Below are 21,674 nucleotides of genomic sequence, written 5' to 3' on the forward strand. Positions count from 1 at the left end.
AACTTTGTGTATGAAGAATCCTGTTGACACTTTGAGCAATGATCTGTCCTACAGCCTAAGGTATTTTTATAGAGGAAAAAAAAAAAAGCCCTTTAGGAATCTAGTAAGTCCTAGAAGTTTAAGTGAAAATCAGCTGCAGTTTTACTTTATTTTTTTTTTTGTCTTGAAGGCAGGTTGAATGTTAAGTATTTCAGTCCAGTTACTTCAAACACTCTGAGATAGTTAGGTTAAACGCAAAAAAGCATTAGTTACTACATAAAGTAAACAAACACTACATACTGATTAAAGTCTGAATTTAAAAGAAGAAATCATCTCTCCCAGAAGCATGTGACACAACACCCATTTAAGGATTAAAGAGAAAAACAAACTGAAGTTAATTAATGCCAACACCTTTTCTTAAAAAGATTTAGAAAATGGACTAAACCAAGCAAGTATCCATGCATCCACCAAGTTGAAACACGTGGTAGGGACAAATGAACATCATCTGTCCTTGATATAACACCTCATTAAAATGTAAAAAATATCAATTTGATAATCAGTGATTAACTATGTCACTTGAAGAAATCACACTTTCAAATCACATACCACTTAAGGGTAATTTAAATACCACATAAAGATGTAATTTGCCTTCTGAAAAGGATAAGCTGTATCCACTAAAAAAGCAATTATAAAAATTCTAAGAGATTAAACAGAGAAGCATACCTCTGCACTTTAAAAGATCTTTTCTTTTCTTTTTTCTTTTTTTTTTTTTTGTTTTGTTGTTGTTGTTGTTGTTGCTTTTTAGGGCTGCACTTGCAGCATATGGAGATTCCCGGGCTAGGGGGTTGAATCAGAGCTACAGCTGCCAGTCTACACCACAGCCACAGCAACCTGGGATCCGAGCCACATCATCTGCAGCTCACACCACAGCTCATGGCAATGCTGGATCCCTAACCCCCTGAGCAAAGCCAGGGCTCAAACCCACATCCTCATGGCTATTAGTTGGGTTCGTTACTGCTGAGCTACGACAGGAACTCCTAAAAGATCATATTTCTACGTAGATATTACAGCCCTTCTGTAAAGGGCTGGAGTGCTTTTTTTAAAAAAGAAAAAAATCCTATTTTCTTTCACACACTATTAAAAAGCTCCAAATGATTTTAAAATATATAGGAGAAAGCTCACATACGTGTTCAAAAAAGTGGCTGCATTTGCTTAATGAAATCAAACTTTGGATCTATAGTACAATATAAGGAACTTTATATTTTCATATTAAAACTTTTAAAATGTTAATATTTTAAGAAAATAAAAGGCATTAAAAGTAAGCATTAAAAGTAGTTTGCTCTCCATCAACAGGACAGAATAATCATGTGAAATATAGATCCATCTGCCCCTTGCAAGTCTCATCTGACTCAAAGCTGGTAACTAATCGATATGAAATACAGTCAAACTTTAAAGCCAGCATACAGTAATTGTAATAAATGCATTTGAACTCTAAGAACAAACAGAAACAAACACCAAGGGTGAACACATAGGTGCACTATTTCCCCCACACACACACTGCACTGTTTCCTTCATCACCTGGAGAGATATTAACTCCTGAAGTCGCCATCCTGCTAGTCTCTTCCCGGCTTTCCCCAGCAAAGAAAAAGCTGCCATGCTGAATATGCCCTTTCAGGCTCTAGCAAAGGTTCCCTCCCATAAGCCAAGAACATCCCAGTATGCATCAGATAATGCTTTTTTTCTAGGTCATAGCATAGTATAATTGGGATCCTATCTATATATGTTGAAATGAGATCTAGGAGCCAATGTTGCGCCTACACACTTCACACATGTTGCACTTAATTACATATCTCTTCTTCGTTTTAAGTGATCGCAACACACTTCATTTTAAAACATGTAGCTTTCTAAAGTCAGGAGTGGGTTGGGTATCATTTAATCCAAAGCCTACGTGTAAGGAATTTTTGAAGATAAATCATGTTAGAGGTGGCACCACCTGACAAAGCAGCATGTTACAATCCAATTTGATCAGACGTCATGAAAAGGGGGAGAAAAACTAAGTCCTAGGAGCATATATTTGGGGAGGAATATAAAGGGTTCAGTGCTGTAGAAAGGGAGCAGACAGCACAATGACAATGACAATGACAATTCCAATATCTTGCAGCTGCTGCCAGAGAGGGTCTGCTACAGGACCCTGTATACAAAACCCCGCTGCTAAATTAGACAGCCCATTACGCAAGGTGTAGACTTAAATTTTGTCTGTAATGTCTTCCATTTACCGGGAGTTTCCTTCTCTATGATCTTAACAGAACTTAATCAAAACCAAGTGATTCTGAGCTAAACTTTCAAATTAGCTCACAGCTATATGTGTTTCATCTGAATGAGAAATACACAGACCCCATCTCCTGTCATCTAACCTATTTATTATGCATCTATCTCCTACCATCTTATCTTATCTAATCTTCTTATTATAATAAAACAATACAACTACAGGCTACCAACCATGAGCACCGGTTCAAAAAAAAAAAAAAAATCCAGAGTTCCCGTCGTGGTTCATTGGTTAATGAACCCGACTAGTATCCATGAAGATGCGGGTTTGATCCCTGGCCTCTCCCCGTGGGTTGAGGACCCAGTGTTGCTGTGAGCTGTGGTGTAGGTCGCAGACTCGGCTTGGATCTGGCATTGCTATGGCTGTGGCGCAGGCCTGCCTTTGTAGCTCCAATTCAACCCCTTGCCTGGGAACCTCCATATGCCTCGGGTGTGGCCCTAAAAAGACAAAAGACAAAAAAAAAAAAAAATCTGAAATCAGCAGTGATACTTCCCACAGGAATGTCTTTGTGTTCCAGGGAGAATTTTGCAACACATAGCTTTTTTGCCATGTGACCTATCCTCCGCATTAGCTGGAGGTGGGGCCAGCCTAATAGGTTAGTTCTTTGTTAACGTTATTTCCCTGTACTTCACACGGTTAAAAATTATAGGACAATGTAGTCTTAAACCATTTTTTACAAAATGGCCAAATCAGTCACTAGCATTCAGCTACCTGGCCACCATAATGTGAAATTGCATTGTGGTAGGAAACAAAACAAAACAAAACAACCTCACTCTGCTCTTTAGTATTAAATATACTTTATAACTGAGACAAATAAGAGAACGCAAAGGCTGATAACTCTGTGGAAGACTGAACTCTTACAGCCATTCCGTCAACTCTTAAATTATTTGCGTTAGTAAAGAAGAGAAAGGCACAGATATTCCAAGGACAGCAGAAAATTCAGATTGTGTTTTTATTCTTAACATTTCCTTTTGGGTGTGCCTGACATTTGAGAAATTGAAGGACTTTTAACTAAAGAAGGAAGCCACACGTGACCAAATACAAGAAGCCACGGAAAAGGACTCTTTAGTTAATGTCTCCGTGTTAGGCAAGGGGAATACTTTCCATTCTGTTCTCTCTCCACGTTCATCTGTTTACCTGGCCCATGCATGCTTCACAAATGTGAGTGAAGCAAGGGAGATAAAGGGATTAGGTTTGAAGTGTATTTCTGGGATAGCCAAGGCCAAGGCAGAGCTATGCTAACTGAAGTGGAATCTCCTAAGCATCTGTAAACTCCTATACACAACTGGCCAGATGCTCTCACTAATGCTTTTGGCAACTCCTAATCCTCCACCTTGGTGGTTTTTTTCTCTCACACATCTAGATGGGCTGAGGGCCAATTACTGTAAATTTTTATCTATCTGTGTAGGGTGTATGTGTGTGTGTGTGTGTGTGTGTGTGTGTGAGAGAGAGAGAGAGACAGAGAAAGAGCGCTAATTCTGGTCTGTTGATTAAAGCCTTTGGTCATGTTTAAGATTTTTCTGATGCAGGCTAATCAGTAGACTTTAGCACTTGGACATATAAGAACATTGAGTCTTTTTGAATTTCTTTATACTTGGAATTCAAAAATATTCATTAGCATATAAGAACTACTAGACTGTTTCAATTTCATAACCTATTATAATGAAAGCAATCCTTGGAAGACAAGAAATACAAGAGAGGCAGCATTCTATACAGGGTTTTAGTCCTGGTTCAGCAGCTTGCTGAGCTGTAGGATCTGGAATAAATTAAATAACCTCTTGGTTGTTTCCTCATCTGTAAAATGAGAAAGTTGGATTCAGATTGTAAGATATCGTGGAGCAGTAAAAGTTTTAAAAATGAAGGACAGTGAGGGCAATGACAGGTATAGACATTAAAAACAAAAAACAGGAGTTCCCATTGTAGTTCTGCAGGTTAAGAACCCTAGTATCCATGAGGATATGGGTTCAACCCCTGGCCTCACTCAGTGAGTTCAGGATCCAGCATTGCTGTGAGCTGTGGTGTAGGTTACAGATGCAGCTCAGAATATGCGTTGCTGTGCCTGTGGTTAGGCTGGCAGCTGCAGCTCTGATTTGACCCCTAGCCCGGAAACTTCCATATGCTGGAGGTGTGGCCATAAAAAGAAAAAAAAAATCCCCCAAACCTATCATTTACTACCACTATCATTTCATAAAATATAGAACATGTCAAATTCCCCAAAATTAGAAGTATATATCTTATAATAAGAAGCAATTCTTTAAATGGAAAAAAGTTGAGCTTTAAAAAATACCATGGCCTACAGTCCTTATTTTCCTCACTTCATCATAGGCCAGTAAAAACTCTTCACTGGCCAGGGTACGGGTCTCAAAGTCAATGTTTGGGAACCCCTGGACTAGGCAATTTTCAAGAGCTAAGGCTCAAACACTAAAATTCTAATTTTAGGTGCTCTGTTACATCCTTTCATTCTATATTATGGTCTAGAGTAGGTGCCTCAGTGAAGGACAGTACTATAATGCTTAGATTCTGGAAGATCAGAAATATCTTTAAATCAGTTTGAGAAATAGTACCTAGAATAAGCTTCAATTTATTGGAGAAAGTAGACACTACTACAGATTAAACTCCATCTGTTCCCTGGACACTTCCTACTAAGCTCATGTTTACAGATGAGGAAATAGAGGCAAAGGGAAGCTAAGTAGCTTGTCAAAAACCCACAGCCTATATGCCTCCATAGTCAGAACTGAAACTCCAACCTGTGACTCCATTTTTGATGATACTCAAAAGGAAAAGACTGTATTGAGATTTGAATTATCACTTCCCCTTTCATAAACGAGTGACAGATGGTTTAAATTTTAGAAGCTGCACAGAGCAAAAGGTTTTCCTATTTTAATTTCCCAAATATTGCCTTTTTAACACAAACATAAATATTGGCAGGGTTTTTCCAAAATAAAGAGGAAAGATGACTATGAGTTTGGTCACTTAATTTTCTCCAAAAGCGGACAAGATTACAAATTTAGAATTTTTAAAGGACAAATACTTACAGATTTCTTCTTTTTCTCTTAAGAAGAACCTGTCTATTGTTCGTGCTTTCAATCTGCAATAAAAGACAACATGTATGGGTACAGTGACATGAGAACAGATCTTTAAAAAGAAACTTTCGGAGTACCCGTCGTGGTGCAGTGGAAACGAAACCAACTAGGAACCATGAGGTTGCAGGTTCAACCCCTAGCCTTGCTCAGTGGGTTAAGGATTCGGCATTGCCATGAGCTGTGGCGTAGGTCGCAGATGTGGCTCAGGTCCTGCATTGCTGGGGCTGTGGCGTAGGCCGGTGGCTACAGCTCCGTTTCGACCCCTAGCCTGGGAACCTCCATATGCTGCAAGTACGGCCCTAAAAAGCAAAATAAATAAATAAATAAATAAGCAGAAGGCTGAGTAGACACTTTTCCAAAGGAGACATACAGATGGCCAAAAGGTACATGAAAAGGTGCCCAATCTCACTAATCATCAGGGAAATGCAAGTCAGAACGACAATGAGACAGCACCTCACACCTGTTAGAATGGCTGTCATCAAAAAGACAAGAGATAACAAGTGTTGGTGAGGATGTGGAGAAAAGGGAGCCCTCCCACACTGTTGGTAGGAATATAAGTTGGTAGGGCCACTATAAAACATAGCATGGCGGTTCCTCAAAAAAATTAAAAATAGAACTATCATAGGATCCAGCAATCCCGCTCCCACTTCTGCTTATACATGCAAAGGTAATGAAACAGGATATTAAAGATCTCTTCAATGCACTTGTATGTTTATTGAAGCACTATTCGCAATAGTCAAGACATGAAAACAGCCTAAGTGTCTGCCAAGGAGCGACTGGATGGAGACAATGTGATGTATATATCCAGTGGCGCATACTTGGCCACGAGAAAAAAGGAAATTCTGCTCTCTGCAACAGCATAGATGGACCCTGAGAGCATTACAGTTAGTGAGATAAGCCAGATAAAGAAAGACAAATAGGGTGTGATATCACTTATATGTGGAATCCAAAAAAGCTGAACTTAAAGAAACAGAGAGTAGAATGCTGCTTGCCAGAGACTGGTTGGGGTGGTAGAGGAATTGGGGAGATGTTGTTAAAGGGTTCAAGGTTCCACCCAGAAGATGAATAAGTTCTGGGGATCTAATGCACAGCGTAGTAATTACGGTCAACAACACTGTGTTGTACACTTGAGAATCACTAAAAGATTAGGTCTTAAATGTTCTCGGCACAAGACAGACATGATAGTTAGGTGACATGATAGAGGTGTTAGCTAATGCTAAGGTGGTAATCTGTAAAATACAAAAATATACCAAATCAACCCATTGTGTGCCTTAAGCTTATACAACGTTACATATTGATCATAGCTCAATAAAAATATATAATTAAAACTTTTAAAAATGACAAGTAGCAGGAGTCGTGATCTTAATGGTTTCATTTGTCCTTCTTAAGTCTCCCACAGTCAGGAGAGGAGCCAAGTTCAGAGACAAAGTCTGACTACAGGAGACGAGCCAACGAGACCGACTAGTCATCCCTGCCCTCCGTGCCTGCAGGAACCCAGCCATTTTCGCATGAAAACCAAAAAACGAACAATTTCCTTTAAACAATGCAAAGCTCTTTCCAAATTTGAATACAGCACTGGTTTAAGGAGAAATGAGAGGTATTTTTCATCAGTCTTGTGATGTTCTTTAAGATCTATACACTATGGAAGGTTCAGTACCTATTTTGGTCGATGCAGGAAAAAAACTACCATCTGAATACTCAAAACACTAAAATAAGATCCTTCAGTAATTCGATACTGTTTACTTACATTTCAACATCCCTGGGCATGATATTATGCTTCAATTTTATATCCATCCAGTAGTACTCAGTACTATTTGCATATTGATTATGAGAATAACATTCAAAAAATTTTTAAATCTAGACACCCCAATGGAAGTTATAAAACAAACATCCATATCACCACACATACTAGCCAGTATTAACTCAGTTAATTTTCTCCTTTGCTACCACTAAAAGGATGAAGGAAAGAATGGTTTATACCCAGACCTATCATGAACTCAGTATGCCTCTTGTTTCATGAAGTTAATATCCATAATCTACTTTGGGGGGGGGGGATGTTGGCTACAGTATCAGTACCTATGTGAATACAAGTGGTTAAGATTATTTATAAACAAAAAAAAGATTATTTATAAACAGAAGGTGCAGCTATTTAACATTTTCTCCTTTTTCCTCTGAAGGCTAGCATTTGATATTAACACCAAGAGGAGAAAACTTTGCATGTGCATTTTTTTTTTTTTAGGGCCGCACCCACAACATAGGGAAGTTCCCAGGCTAGGGGTCAAATTGGAGCTGCAGCTTCCAGCCTACGCCACAGTCACAGCAACTCAGGATGTGAGCAGCGTCTGTGACCTACACCACAGCTCATGGCAACACTGGGTCCTTAACTCACTGAACGAGGCCAGGAATCAAACCTGCATCCTCATGGATACTAGTCGGGTTCATTACCACTGAGCCACAACGGGAACTCCCTGCATGTACATATTAAAAGAAAAGTCCTGAGAGCTCAAAAAGAGATTGCTGGGGAAGAAACACTTCCTATTTCTTAAGCAAATGTATGTATTTCCCCCACAGATTAATTCAGAAAACTAACAAACAAAAACCAACCTTCTATGACATCATGTAACTATCTATAGGTGGTGGGGAGGGGATACAAAACTATCCCGTGGTTTGCATAATTTGACAAATAATTTCACCAGTGAATGTTTGCAAAGGAGACTTGAGGCTTGGTCATTGGTCCTAAGAAGGGAGATGTTGTAGCGGATAATTCGAAGCGTGTGAGGGCTCTCTCGACTAGATGAGAGCCCCAGCACCAATGTTTGGCTCATCTGCAGTCTCAGAGCCCTCAATCAATTGGGCAGGACAAAGCAACTCTCGGTTATTCTTTAATACAAAAGACAGACATAATTTTTCTCAGTGCCTATAACCTTAAAGGCCATTTCTTTCATCATAAAAAAGCAAGCAAGCAACAGCTGCCCAGTAGATAAAACATAACCAAATCACATTTCCTAACCTAGCCTAATTAAGTTTCGCTATGCAACAGCAAAAACTGACCCTGCACGCGCCTCTTTTCCAGGCCCCCTCTCGATAAAATAGCATCCTCCTCTTAAAGTCATTCTATGAAAATAAATTGAAGAAATAATGTGATATAAAAAAACTAAGCAGATTATCACCATGCAGGTTCTATGTACAGATGATCAGGAATAGGGATGATCTGGCTAAAATTATAATGCAAATTCTAATCATATTTTTCACTTTCATGGATATGCAAGCTTTTGCAACATAAGGAAGCTGGAAATCCTTAGCATAGCAAATTTTTAAACAGACTGAAGCACATAACATGGTTTGTTTCCACTTAATAATCACCTGAAGGCCTGAAAAAAAAAAGGGGATAATACAGCATCTTCAGCTTATCATCTTTCAATTAGGGAATGAGGCAGCACTGAGAAAGCCTTACTCACCAAAAACCAGGGAGCAAAACAGTATCTGAGCAGCTAACAAGAGAGTGATTAAAGGAGAAGCAATACAAATACAAGGCAGTGTTGTTCAACCTCATGTTTTGAGACAGACTTCAAAACAAACCATCAATGTGTTTCGTTTCTGCCCTCTCTGCAAATGAATTCGTCTGCTAACCAATATTTTAGAAACATTTTTCTAGAGGTCAAATCAATACTAAAAATGTGACAGCAACGTTTGGAAATGTTTCAGGCATGACGAATCCTCCTCCTATACTTAATGTCTCAAAGACCAATCTTAATAAGTTTAAAAGAATGTTTCGGAAAAGAGTGGGAAATATGTTTTAGACAGAAAAATAGATTTTTAATTTTTTGATTCAAGTATAGTTGATTTATAGTATTGTGTCGATTTCCGCTGTACAATAAAGTGCCCCAGTCATACATAAATACCATTCTTTTTCTCATATTATCTTCCATCACGGTCTATCCCAAGAGACTGGATATAGGTCCCTATGCTGTACAGCAGGACCTCATGGCTTATCCATTCTAAATGTAATAGTTTGCATCTACCAACCCCATGCTACCAGTCCATCCCACTCCCTCCCCCTCGGCAATCACAAGTCTGTTCTCCATGTCTGTGAGTCTGATTCTGTTCTACAGATAATTCATTTGTGCCATCTTTTATATTAAGAGAGGGAAATAGTAACAGAGTCCTAAGCACATTACATCCAAATCTAAAAGCAAATTTTGGAAAGTTCCTTACGAAACAGTCCCCTAAGTAATAGTCTTTTATAGGTCTCTAGATATACACATACACTGACAAGAACTAGTGGAGAAAAACTGCCATGCTAGACAGATGATAGTTCAAAGATTGGAAATGTTGAAATCAAAAAATAACACGGGTATAAAATAGTAATGTATGCCTCTATTGTATACACATATATTTGAGTGGGTACATATTCATAGAAAAATTAGCAAGATATGCACCAAATAATGCTCGTTATTGTTGTGTGGTACAATTATGAGTGAATTTTACATGCTTTAGTATTTTATATGTTTTTGTATTCTTTGATTTAGTATCTTCCAAAGTTTCCATAAATAAGCCATTTACTTAAAAATTAATTTTTAGGAGTTTCTGTCGTGGCATGGTGGAAATGAATCCAACTAGGAACCATGAGGTTGCGGGTTCGACCCCTGGCGTCGCTCAGTGGGTTGGGGATCCGACGTTGCCGTGAGCTGTGGTGTAGGTCACAGATGCAGCTCGGATCCTGTGTTGCTGTGGCTGTGGTGTAGGCCGGCAACTATATCTCTGATTCGATCCCTAGCCTGGGAACCTCCATATGCCGTGAGTATTGCCCTAAAAAGCAAAAAAAAAAAAAAAAAAAAAAAAAATTTAAATTTTAAAAATCCTAAAGGAATAAGAAAATGACTCATTTAAAACAGACCTGCAAGTTCCTGCTACTGCAATGGATTAAGGATCTGGCATTGCCACACCTTAGGCGTAGGTTGCAGCTGTGGTTCTGATTCAATCCCTACCCTGGGAACTTCCACGTGCCACATGTGCAGGGGTGGGGGGGGCAAAAACAGGCCTATATGAATGTCGTAAGCTAGTCAAATTACTGGAGAGTACTGATCAGAATCTAAGCTATAGTAGAGTACTTTCTTTCCCCCTTAAGAATATACTTGATTATAAGTGGTCCAGGAGCTTTAAATGTTCCTAAGATTGTGGGTCACTTGCTTCGTAAATAAACATTAAACATTAAAGAAACAGTATAACCTATGTAAAACTACCCAAAATCTATCATGGACAGTGTAAAGAGTATGGAGATAATTCCAGACTCTAGACTAGTCACAGACTAGTCATGGATTAAAATGCTGCTTCATGGAAAAGTTAGGTAACCCAAACCAGAAAGTATTTTATAAACTATTTGTGATATTGCAATAAAGCTGCTTGAAAAAGCGAACATTACAAATTATCAAATACAAAGAGAAAGTCATCCTGTTTAGTCAATCCTCTAGAAACACAGCTTTTAATGGTGGTGTGGATACCCTTGAGGACTTTTTTTCTAAGCATGTTCTAATACACACACACACAATTTTAAAAAAATTGAATCATACTGTACATACAGGTTTACAACTTATTTTTTTCTTTGTAAAAAAAATGAGTCTTGTAAGTCTTTCTGTGCCAGAACACACAGATCTAACATAATGCTTTTTAATACCTCAGTTCTGTGGTATTCCATTGTATGACCATATCAAAATTAGGTCTCACCAACCTTCCCTTTTGATGGATATTTTGGATTTTCTAATTTCTCATCATTAGAAATACAGCAACGAACATCCTTAACTATATATTTATACCAGTCCTTCTGCCGGATATATTTCTTGCAAAACTGGTAGGCCAGAGGGGTATGACCATTTTAGATTTTAGGTTATTAAAACTGTTTTTCAGGTCTGAAAACAGAGACACCACAACTGTAATGATCATACTCAGCATCCAGATCTTGGGTTTCCAATAACCTTTCTCCAGTAAAAGGAACCAGGAGACTTTGGAGAAGCAGTTGTTCTAGAGCCAGGGCAGAAAAAAATTGCAAGTTGGCTCTGGTATCTTCTGGGGCCAAAAGCTAAGGAAGTACTTTGAAAAACAAGAAGATAGAGACACATTGAAAGGACATAGGGGCCAGCTCAAAAGTGCTCCCAATGATCAAAGCAGGAACAATTTTAGCAAAACACATAATAGTATTAGATTATATTCCAAAGAATAAAATAAATATCCTTAAGCCCATATTGATACAAATGAATGATTGAGCAAATAAACAAATAAAGGAGAGAGAAGGGAGAAATCTTCCCTACAGAAGATTTCTAATTAACAAATGCGGAAGGAATAAAGGAAATAGAAAATCTCCATTAGAACACCACAGTAACAATTGCTGCAGGTAAAATCTATCAATGGATGCTAATACTGGTAGGTGAAAGTTTAAAGGTGAAATTGAATATATATATGTGTGCATGTGTATAGCCTCAAAGTATTGCCTCTGTGTATTAATACAATATAGTATGAGTATTAGTATTTATTAATTACAGAGAAAAAAATATAACTTTATTATGGACAAACACAGTTTAGCCAGGCGTTCTAGGTTACCATAGTGAGTGACAGGGCTCATCAACATCATGTGCCCCCTGACACAATGCACTTGACAAAGACACAGCACAGCCTCTGTGGTCTTCTTGCTCAAATAGCATAAATTCAACCTAACCATGAGAAAACATTAGATAAGCCCAAATTAGGAACATAATACAAATTAACTGGTAATCCTTCAAAGTTGTCAAGGTCATAAAAGACTGAGGAACTGTTGTGGGCTGGAGAAGACGAAGGAGACATGACAATTAAATACAACGTGAGGAGTTCCCATTGCGGCGCAGTGGAAATATATCTGACTGGTACCCATGAGGATGCAGGGTTCGATCCCTGGCCTCGCTTAGTGGGTTATGGATCCAGCTTTATCATGAGCTGTGGTGTAGGTCACAGACCTGGCTTGGATCCTGCATTGCTGTGGCTGTGGTATACGCTGGCAACTGTAGCTCCAATTGGACCCCTAGCCTGGGAACTTCCCTATGGTGTAGGCGTGGCCCTAAAAAGTAATAAATAAATAAATAAATATAACGTGAGCTCCTGGATTAGACCTTGGACTGGAAAAAAAAATGTTAGTAGAAACATATGAAATTTGAATAAAGTGTGTAGTTTAGTTAATAGTATTGTACCAACATATTATATACACCAGGTAGGATGTTTACATTAAGGGGCGCTAAGTGAATTTTTCTTCACAATTAATATCAACTTTCACTTCATTTGTAACTATTTTTAAACTAGGTGTTTTTTTTTTTACTTTATCATCTTCAGCAGATATTTAGTGAAAGTACTTATAAGGAAAACTACCATTATATTTTAGAATGATGATCATCGATTTTAGCTAAACACAAAATCCTTCACTTTACTCCTAACTCAAAAATTTGTTCCAGTGCAGGAAGAACATATACATTGTACATCCATGACGACAATGAGCATTTCTTTGAATAGTTAAATCTTTGGTATTCTGGGATAAGTTCTTTGTTTCACTTTCTCAATTTTGAAGCAATGTTTGTTATCCTACACCCATTGTCATTACCCAAGCTCAGAGACAGAGTCTAGTTTGAATGCTAAAGGAAATACTTCAACTCTAAGATTTTTCCATTCTGTTATCCTCCATTCTGTTACATAATTTCTCCCTCCTATAACCAATATGGTAAATTATGTATATAAATACACACACACGTAGTTTTACCACTTTTATAGTTATAAAATGCATGTGTGTGTACATATATATATGTATTACACACTCACATGTACATACACACAATTTATATATCACACATATACAAATTGTGTGTGTGTGTAAAAATAACAAGTACCTAACCTACAAATACCAGAGACTTCACCAGGGATAGGAAGATAAACTACACGCATATAAATTCCACTCCTTACTTACAAAGCTATAGACTTTCAGAGCTGAAACAGGCTTTAAAATGAGAGTGATGAACTAGTCTCTAAAAAGAAACTCTACTCCCTCTCCCCTCCAAATGACCACAGGAGCTAAAATAGCATCTATTTTCTAGAACATTAGGAAAGCATCTTATGTGCTTCTCTATACACAAAAATTAAGAATCTCGGAGTTCCCATCGTGACTCAGTGGTTAATGAATCCGACTAGGAACCATGAGGTTGCAGGTTCAATCCCTGCCCTCGCTCAGTGGGTTAAGGATCCGGCGTTGCCATGTAGTGTAGGTTGCAGATGCGGCTCGGATCCCGCGTCGCTGTGGCTCTGGTGTAGACCAGTGGCTACAGCTCTGATTCAAGCCCTGGCCTGGGAACCTCCATATGCCGCGAGAGTGACCCAAGAAAATGGCAAAAAGACAAAAAAAAAAAAAAAAAAAAAAAAAAAGAATCTCTTTCTAGGAGTCTTGGCACAGCAGAAATGAATCCACCTAAGAACCATGAGGCAGCGGGTTCGATCCCTGGCCTTTCTCAGTGGGTTAAGGATCCAGCATTGCTGTGAGCTGTGGTGTAGGTCGCAGATGCAGCTTGGATCTGGCGTTGCTATGGCTGTGGTGTGGGCCAGCAGCAACAGCTCTGATTAGACCCCTAGCCTGGGAACCTCCATATGCCCCAGGTGTGGCCCTAAAAAGAGACAAAAGACCAAAAAAAAAAAAAAAAAGAATCTCTTTTTAATCAGTATTCATTAGTTTCACTCTTAAGATGAATGCAAGAATACTAGAAAACAACAAAAAAGTGGACTACTCCTATCCTTTTGGTTACCTAAGATGAAATTAACAACAGTATCAAGAGGGAAAAGCACATTTTTTTCTAAAAGCTCTCAATAGGTCAACTGCATATAAATAAGAATTTTGGGGAGCTTCCATCGTGGCACAGTGGTTAACGAACCCGACTAGGAACCATGAGGTTGCGGGTTCGATCCCTGGCCTTGCTCAGTGGGTTAACGATCCGGCGTTGCCGTGAGCTGTGGTGTAGGTTGCAGACGCGGCTCGGATCCAGAGTTGCTGTGGCTCTGGCGTAGGCTGGTGGCTACAGCTCCAATTCAACCCCTAGCCTGGGAACCTCCATATGCTGCGAGAGCGGCCCAAGAAAATGGCAAAAAGACAAAAAACAAACAAACAAACAAACAAACAAACAAAAAAAGAATTTTGGGGAGTTCCCGTCGTGGCGCAGTGGTTAACAAATCCAACTAGGAACCATGAGGTTGCGGGTTCGATCCCTGGCCTTGCTCAGTGGGTTAAGGATCCGGCGTTGCCCTGAGCTGTGGTGTAGGTTGCAGACGCGGCTCGGACCTGACATTGCTCTGGCGTAGGCTGGCGGCTACAGCTCCGATTGGACCCCTAGCCTGGGAACCTCCATGTGCCTCGGAAGCGGCCCTAGAAAAAGGCAAAAAAAAAAAAAAAAAGAATTTTGGGTTTTTTTGTCTTCTCCTGGGCTACACCCATGGCACATGGAGGTTCCCAGACTAGGGGTCTAATCAGAGCTGTAGCCGCTGGCCTACGCCACATCCACAACAATGCAGGATCCGAGCCGCGTCTGCGACCTACACCACAGCTCACGGCAACACCGGATCCTTAACACACTGAGCGAGACCAGGGATCGAACCCAGCCACCTCATGGTTCCTAGTCAGATTGGTTAACCACTGAGCCATGACGGGAACTCCTAAATAAGAATTTTTTAAAAGTCACAAACATCAAAAATCCTATTTGTAAGATCCACCTAACACATAGCTTGACTATTAGTAAACAAACACTGGAGGAAAAAACTTTTAATAGATGAAAATTTCTGTCACTCTGGTAATTCTTGACTCAGGACCAACAATCTTACAAGACTGATTTTTTTTTTAATCTTGGACAAATAGATTGCATAATATCAAACACTGGATTTGCGAAATGTCTTCCTCCCAAGTTTACTCAAGCAGTGGGTTAATACATGAATGATTCCAAATTTATAAGGCTTTTATTAAAATACTAAAGATCTGAACTATATTTGAAAGAAGTATTTGTTACTTTAAGAGATCTTGACCAGAAACTACCGCTGTGTAACAATCAAAACTTTCCAAAAACTTGGGCAATTTTTGCCAGAAGTTACATCGTGTTTTTAAAGATATGAGGCAATACATACACGAAGAGAAAGCACTAACGTAATGAACAATAAGTACTTAATGAAGCGATAATTTTAGGAGAAAAACATTAGCACTTTTCTCTGCATAAAGATGAGATCGATAAACTGCTTGAGAAAGGAAAAATACATTTTTAGAAACACACTCTTAGAGCGAAAACATGGCCTGTTTTGCTGGTTCTCAAGGTATCTGGGGCCACTGTTTATAATATTACATCCTCACTTTCATTTCTGCCAGGAATAATTTTTATTTGCTAAAACAGATAGCGATGCACTGGGGTCCCATCGAAAGTAGTGCCAATTAAGAATAAAGAAATTATTCAGTGTTGCCAAATGTATATTAAAAGGTACTTTATATCCTGTTGACAGAAGGGTACATTGGTACAAACTTTAAAGAAAGCAATTTAGCAATAGGCAGCAAGAGGCCTTATGTCATACAAACCTCATGACCCAGTAATTTCACTCTCTACTTCTAAGAATACCTTAAGGAAATAGTCCAGGAGTTCCTGTCGTGGCGCAGTGGTTAACGAACCCGACTAGGAACCGTGAGGTTGTGGGTTCGATCCTTGGCCTCGCTCAGTGGGTTGAGGATCCGGCATTGCCGTGAGCTGTGGTGTAGGTTGCAGACGCAGCTCGGATCCTGTGTTGCTGTGACTCTGGCATAGGCCGGCAGCTGCAGCTCCGATTCGACCCCTAGCCTGGGAACCTCCATATGCCACAGGAAGCTGCCCTAAAAAGACAAAAAGACAAAAAAAAAAAATAGTCTGAGGCACACACACACACACAAAATGTAGACAACAGTCACTGTTGTGATACAGATAACAGAAAAACTACAAATAACTTCAAATGTCCAAAAGGAGATTGGTAAAATAATGATGTATCCTTAAGACTGACATAACACAATGTTGTCAAAGATATTTAAGGATGTGAGAAAACGCTCAAGATACACAAAGCGAAATTGGCTTAAGATGAAACTTAACCAAATAGACGCGGCTACAAGCTGGAATATTAATCGCTGGGTTGTAGAATTAGGTGACTCTGAGTTTTGTCCCTCTATTTTTTCCTCTAGTTCCTAAAACTTCTGCAGTGGACATAGTACTTTCATCATTTAATAGATAAGTAGAAGATATAGCACCAGTCTTTCAATTAACTCTAGTGGGTGGCTGTGTGAGTACGTGTGTGTTGATAAGTGACAATAAATATGGCCCATAAGGCGTGGTGAAACGATACCACAAAAGGAGCCAAAAGTTGACTTGGACTGCGCTACAGAAAGAAGATTAGAGACTTTGGTTTTTAAATCTAGACTCAGAAATAAAATAAACTTCTTTTGCTCATGTAATATAATCTATGAAGCGAAATAAAATGAAGTTTCTTCTTGCTCTACCTACCAGGCTAAATGTTTCCTAAAGCTAAGCATCCCCATGTCCCCTGTGTCAAAATGTGATTAAAAAAAAAAAAAAACTACGATGAGATTGCGAATAGAGACTATCAAAAAGCCAGATAATCATGAGGGGTTCCACCCAGGTAGAACTATATATAATTTCCTTAAAGCCAAGAGTTTTACTCACTTATTAAAACCAACAGGAACTCAGATGCTGGTTGATGGTGGCATAGGCTTAAAAGGTCTGAGAAGAGCCATGCTCGCAGTCCTCTGCCCTGGAAGGACAAGGTTTGTCAGCTAACCAGAATCAGCCCCCTAACGGGAACTGGGGCCCAGCCCCAGGAAAGGTGTCACAGGAAAAAGGCACCCAGTGGGTTATCACTTCTTTGTTCCACAAGGGCTGAGGAAGCCTGGAGATTTCAGAAGTTAGTTCTCCATCTGTACCTACATGGGTTGTTTACAGCCCAATCTCTGGGACCAGCTACGGGACTTTGAGAGGATATCATCTTACCCAAGGCTGTCTTGCTTCAGCCGTTCCAATCAACTGATATCATGTTACGAATGGGTACTAGCTGAGTTCAGACAGCAGTAGGAGGCAGAAACGGCTGAATCATTTCTTTCCCTCAAAGTTTTCATTTCAAAATGTTTCGGGCAACAGTAAAGTATCATTAAGTAATCTCACTTCCTGTAAGGCCCACACAGCTCTGACTGTGTCCTGCAATAACCTCGACAGGGCCTAGCGGCACCGGGTGCACAATACGCAAAACTATAAAAGGATCCCAGCTGCTGGGCATACAACTCCGCTGCGATACACAATGATACGTACACTTGAAAATTAATGTTTTCACTCCAAAGTAAAAGGGAAGCTATCTGTGGCTGCTGGTAACTCAAGTGGGTTGAGCCAGTGCCTCTGAAGCTAAGCTCACAAATTTGATCCCTGTGTGAATCGGTTAAGACCGGCGTGTTCGCCTTTCCCAGCTTGCCAAGGTATTGTCCCCTGGTTTACACATGTTGTCGCGGAGTAATTTTTATCAAGGTGCCCAGGTTTGGGGAGCAAAATCATCCCTCGTGATGACCCTAATAATGACCCTGACTCTGGGCCCGCTGAGAACAAGACAAGAACGCATGGCTGCATCAGCTGAAGCCAACCTTCACTACTGGAAAGACACTTGCAAGTACTAACTCCTGATCGAACCCACAATCAGATACAAATGGGCAAGTAAATGAACGAGCCAGCTTTGTGTCATTAAACACACACATATATGACTACTCCAAGTGTTTCCACAATATCAAATTACAACAATTTTAAATAGTTTCTGTACAACTGAATATTGATAATCCAACTTCTAAAATCTAGAGTTAGGAGTTCCTGTTGTGGTGCAGTGGAAACGAATCTGACTAGGAAGCATGAGGTTGCGGGTTCAATCCCCAGCCTCAATCAAGGGGTTAAGGGTCCGGTGCTGCCATGACCTGCGGTGTAGGTCGCAGACGAGGCTCGGATCTGGCATTGCTGTGACTGTGGGGTAGGCCAGCAGCTGTGGCTCTGATTCAACCCCTAGCCTGGGAACCTCCATATGCCAGGTGTGGCCCTATAAAAAAACCAAATCAAATTAAATCAAATCGAATCTAGAGTTAAACCTTAATTGATAACATCAAACTGAAAGCAATTCTTCATCTCACAGAGCACACACTTGTATTTTAAATACACAAATGACAAATTAGGTCCACTATTAAGAACATATCTCCACATATAGGCTTTCAATTTATATGACTTTTAAAGCCTATAGTCCTATTTAAGAAGTTGTGTTTACCTTTTAAGTCATTCAACCTAGTTTAAGTCAGAGAAAAGGATATTGCCAAAGCAACTTTAGCGTGCAATCAAAAATTCTAGCCTTGCAGGTAACAAATATCTTATAGTCTTTTTTTTAAATGCAACCAATTATAACTTCCTATCTAAGATTTTCTGGAAAGTACAGGTTAGCAACCACAGAGCTGCATATCAAACGAGGTATCTGACTCCCAGCAGATGACGAAAGACTAAAGCAAACCGGAGACCTTCCAGGCAAACCAAGATATTTATTGTAAGCTTAAGAAATTCTTCACATATTTATAAAGCACCAGTTCTTAGAAGAGTCTGTGCCTAGTATAGCCTAACGTTCAGTTTATTAAGAAAGATGTTATTTAACTTGGCCCATCAGGGGAAAAAAAAAAAAAGACCAGAGATTAACAGCATATGGTGCTACGCACTTTATGAAAGGTACAGGATTGACAATGACCCTGCAGTATAACACACTGCCCTACTGAGAGGGCACTCGTGAGCCAATATGCTGGAGCCAGATGGCCTGGGTCCAATTCCAGGAGGTGCCACCTACGCAACTTGGGTGACCTCGGGCAAGTTATGCCCCCTCTGTGCCTCATTCGCCACAACTCTAAAATGGGGGGAATACTAGCTTGAATGAGTTGATCTCACAGCTCTAGCCATCATAAACTTCTTCTAAGTTCTCAAAAGCCCCAAGCTTAATCTCTCACCTCTGTGTCTAGCACATGCTCTTCTCTCTGCCAAGAACATTCTCTTCTTCCTTTTCCTGGCTTCCTTTAGGGCTTAGTTTAAATGACACTTCTAAAAAGCCTTCCTTGACCACCCGCACGCACGTTATGTCAGGGGACTCTACTATTTGCTCTCCAAGCGCCCATTCAGCATAGCACCTAAACTTGTTCCAGTTTCTGTCCCCTCGCTGGGCTATAAGCTCCTTAACAACGGAGGTCATGTCTGTTTGGATCGCTGCTATAATCCTCAGAACCTAGCATCGTACAGGGACACAGTAGGTACTTACTAAATAGTCCTTGAGTGAAACAACAAGTCATACTAAAGAGAAAGGAAACCAAAGAATGATTTCCAAGTTTAATCTTTCACTCTAGGCAGAAATGTAGGCCTCTTTGTGTCTGAGATACATAGGAGTGCTTCCTCATATATTGAGAAGCTTGAAATTTAATGTGAGATGTACCATATTCTGGCAGAGTACAAAACTTTACACCCATTTGGGGTAAGAATCATGATTTCACAGGCAGAGCAACAGTCTGTTCAGTATGTTTACGCTTTTTATTTCATGTCTCATATTCCAAAGTCTTTACTTAAATAAGGATATCCCAGTAAAATGATATGGCTAGTGTATTTCTCTGATTATTATCAACTGGTCTAAATGAAACTCGTTAGTGCAACCGGCCCAGGTGGAGAGATGAAAAGGAAGGTGAGACCATGAAGGGGAAGAATATGAAAGAAAAAAAGCGAAAGTAGTGGTAGAGCAACATCAGCTGCTCATCTACAGAGTACCACTGGGTGGCACCAGTGCCCTTAGCTAGCCAATACAGATAGGAACCAGGCCACAGAGCCATCAATCAGCCAGTATCTCCCAGGGCTTAGGCTGAATACTCAGAAGTCTATTTTCAACATACTGATGGACAGATGCAATTTACCAGGGTTCAAGTTCTCTGTATATGTCATCAACTCAGGCATAGGTCTTAAGGATGTTGTGTTTACCAGAGACACCTGGAAGGTGGTTTGTCAACATTTTTGCCTGGTGAAATGTTTCAGAGTCAGCTCACCATTTTTTTTTTTTTTTTTTTTTTTTTTTGCTTTTTTGGGCCGAATCTGCGGCAGATGAAGGTTCCCGGGCTAGGGGTAGAATCGGAGCTGCAGCTGCTGGCCTACATCACAGCCACAGCAACGCCAGATCTGAGCCGCGTCTGTAACCTACACCACAGCTCAGGGCAACGCCGGATCCTTAGCCCACTGAGCAAGGCCGGGGATTGACCCTGCAACCTCATGGTTCCTAGTCGGATTCATTTCCACTGCACCATGAGGGGAACTCCCAGCGCACCATTCTAAATGCAGTGATTCTTAGTAAAGAGACCAGGGATTCTCAGTGAAGTAAGAAGGGAGAAAAGGGATTAGAATAACCAAGAAAGCTTTTACAAACTCTTAGGTTGAACCACATCAAATCGCTGATAGTCAAAAAGCTGTTACATACAAAAAATAGCAATCTCAAATGATTCAACCCAATACACACATATTTAGAATCACTGGCTTAATGAGCCATTGTTACTGATAAAAGTGTCCTATTTTTCAGGTTTGTTGAGGGGGAAGATTGGGAAAATATGCAGTTTGGCCTTAAATCATGAAGAAATGGAAACAACAAAATAACTAAGGATGGGGTCTAGATTAAACTACATTAAAAATAACACACATGGGAAGATGTACACCAAAAAGTAAATGCTATATTAAATGTAAAAAAGCTAATTACAAAATGGTAAATAAAACATATTTTGTGGAGTTCCCACTGGAGCACAGCATGCTAAGGATCCAGCATTGTCTCTGCTGCGACAAGAGTTAGATCCCCAGCCCAGCACAGTGGGTTAAGAATCCGGCATAGCCGCAGGATGGTAGTAGGTCACAGCTGCCCAGGAACTTCCATATGCCACAAGCAGAACCATAAAATAAAATGTTTTTTAAACACACACATTTTGTTTTTTAGGAGAATCCAAAAAGTTTGGGGGGAATGGACTGATCTACAGAAAAAAATATGGATGGATATATCCTAAAAAAATCCCAATAATTGTCTCTGGGTAGGGGGATTATCCATACCTTTTTTGGTCTTTTTAGCCATACATGTTTCTTAAAATAAACGTGTTTAACAATTTTGGATCCCGGAACAGGAAAAAAATATTTTGTTTAAAAAAAAAA

General features: G+C 39.8%; 1 protein-coding gene across 8 annotated transcripts in view; it reads right to left on the reverse strand.

Moving 5' to 3' along the window:
* Positions 1-21,674, reverse strand: part of ACSL4 (acyl-CoA synthetase long-chain family member 4) — a 77,241-nt gene that overhangs the window by 40,019 nt on the left and 15,548 nt on the right. For 3 of the 8 annotated variants that reach the window (XM_005673821.3, XM_005673820.3, XM_013986330.2), the window contains exons 2-3: positions 17,121-17,208; positions 5,341-5,393 (exon numbers count right to left, since the gene is read on the reverse strand). The gene's annotated coding sequence lies outside the window, so the exon portion shown is untranslated. 8 annotated transcript variants of the gene reach the window in all.

This window comes from Sus scrofa, chromosome X (genome assembly GCF_000003025.6).
Source record: "Sus scrofa isolate TJ Tabasco breed Duroc chromosome X, Sscrofa11.1, whole genome shotgun sequence".
In the NCBI taxonomy this organism is placed as follows: domain Eukaryota; kingdom Metazoa; phylum Chordata; class Mammalia; order Artiodactyla; family Suidae; genus Sus; species Sus scrofa.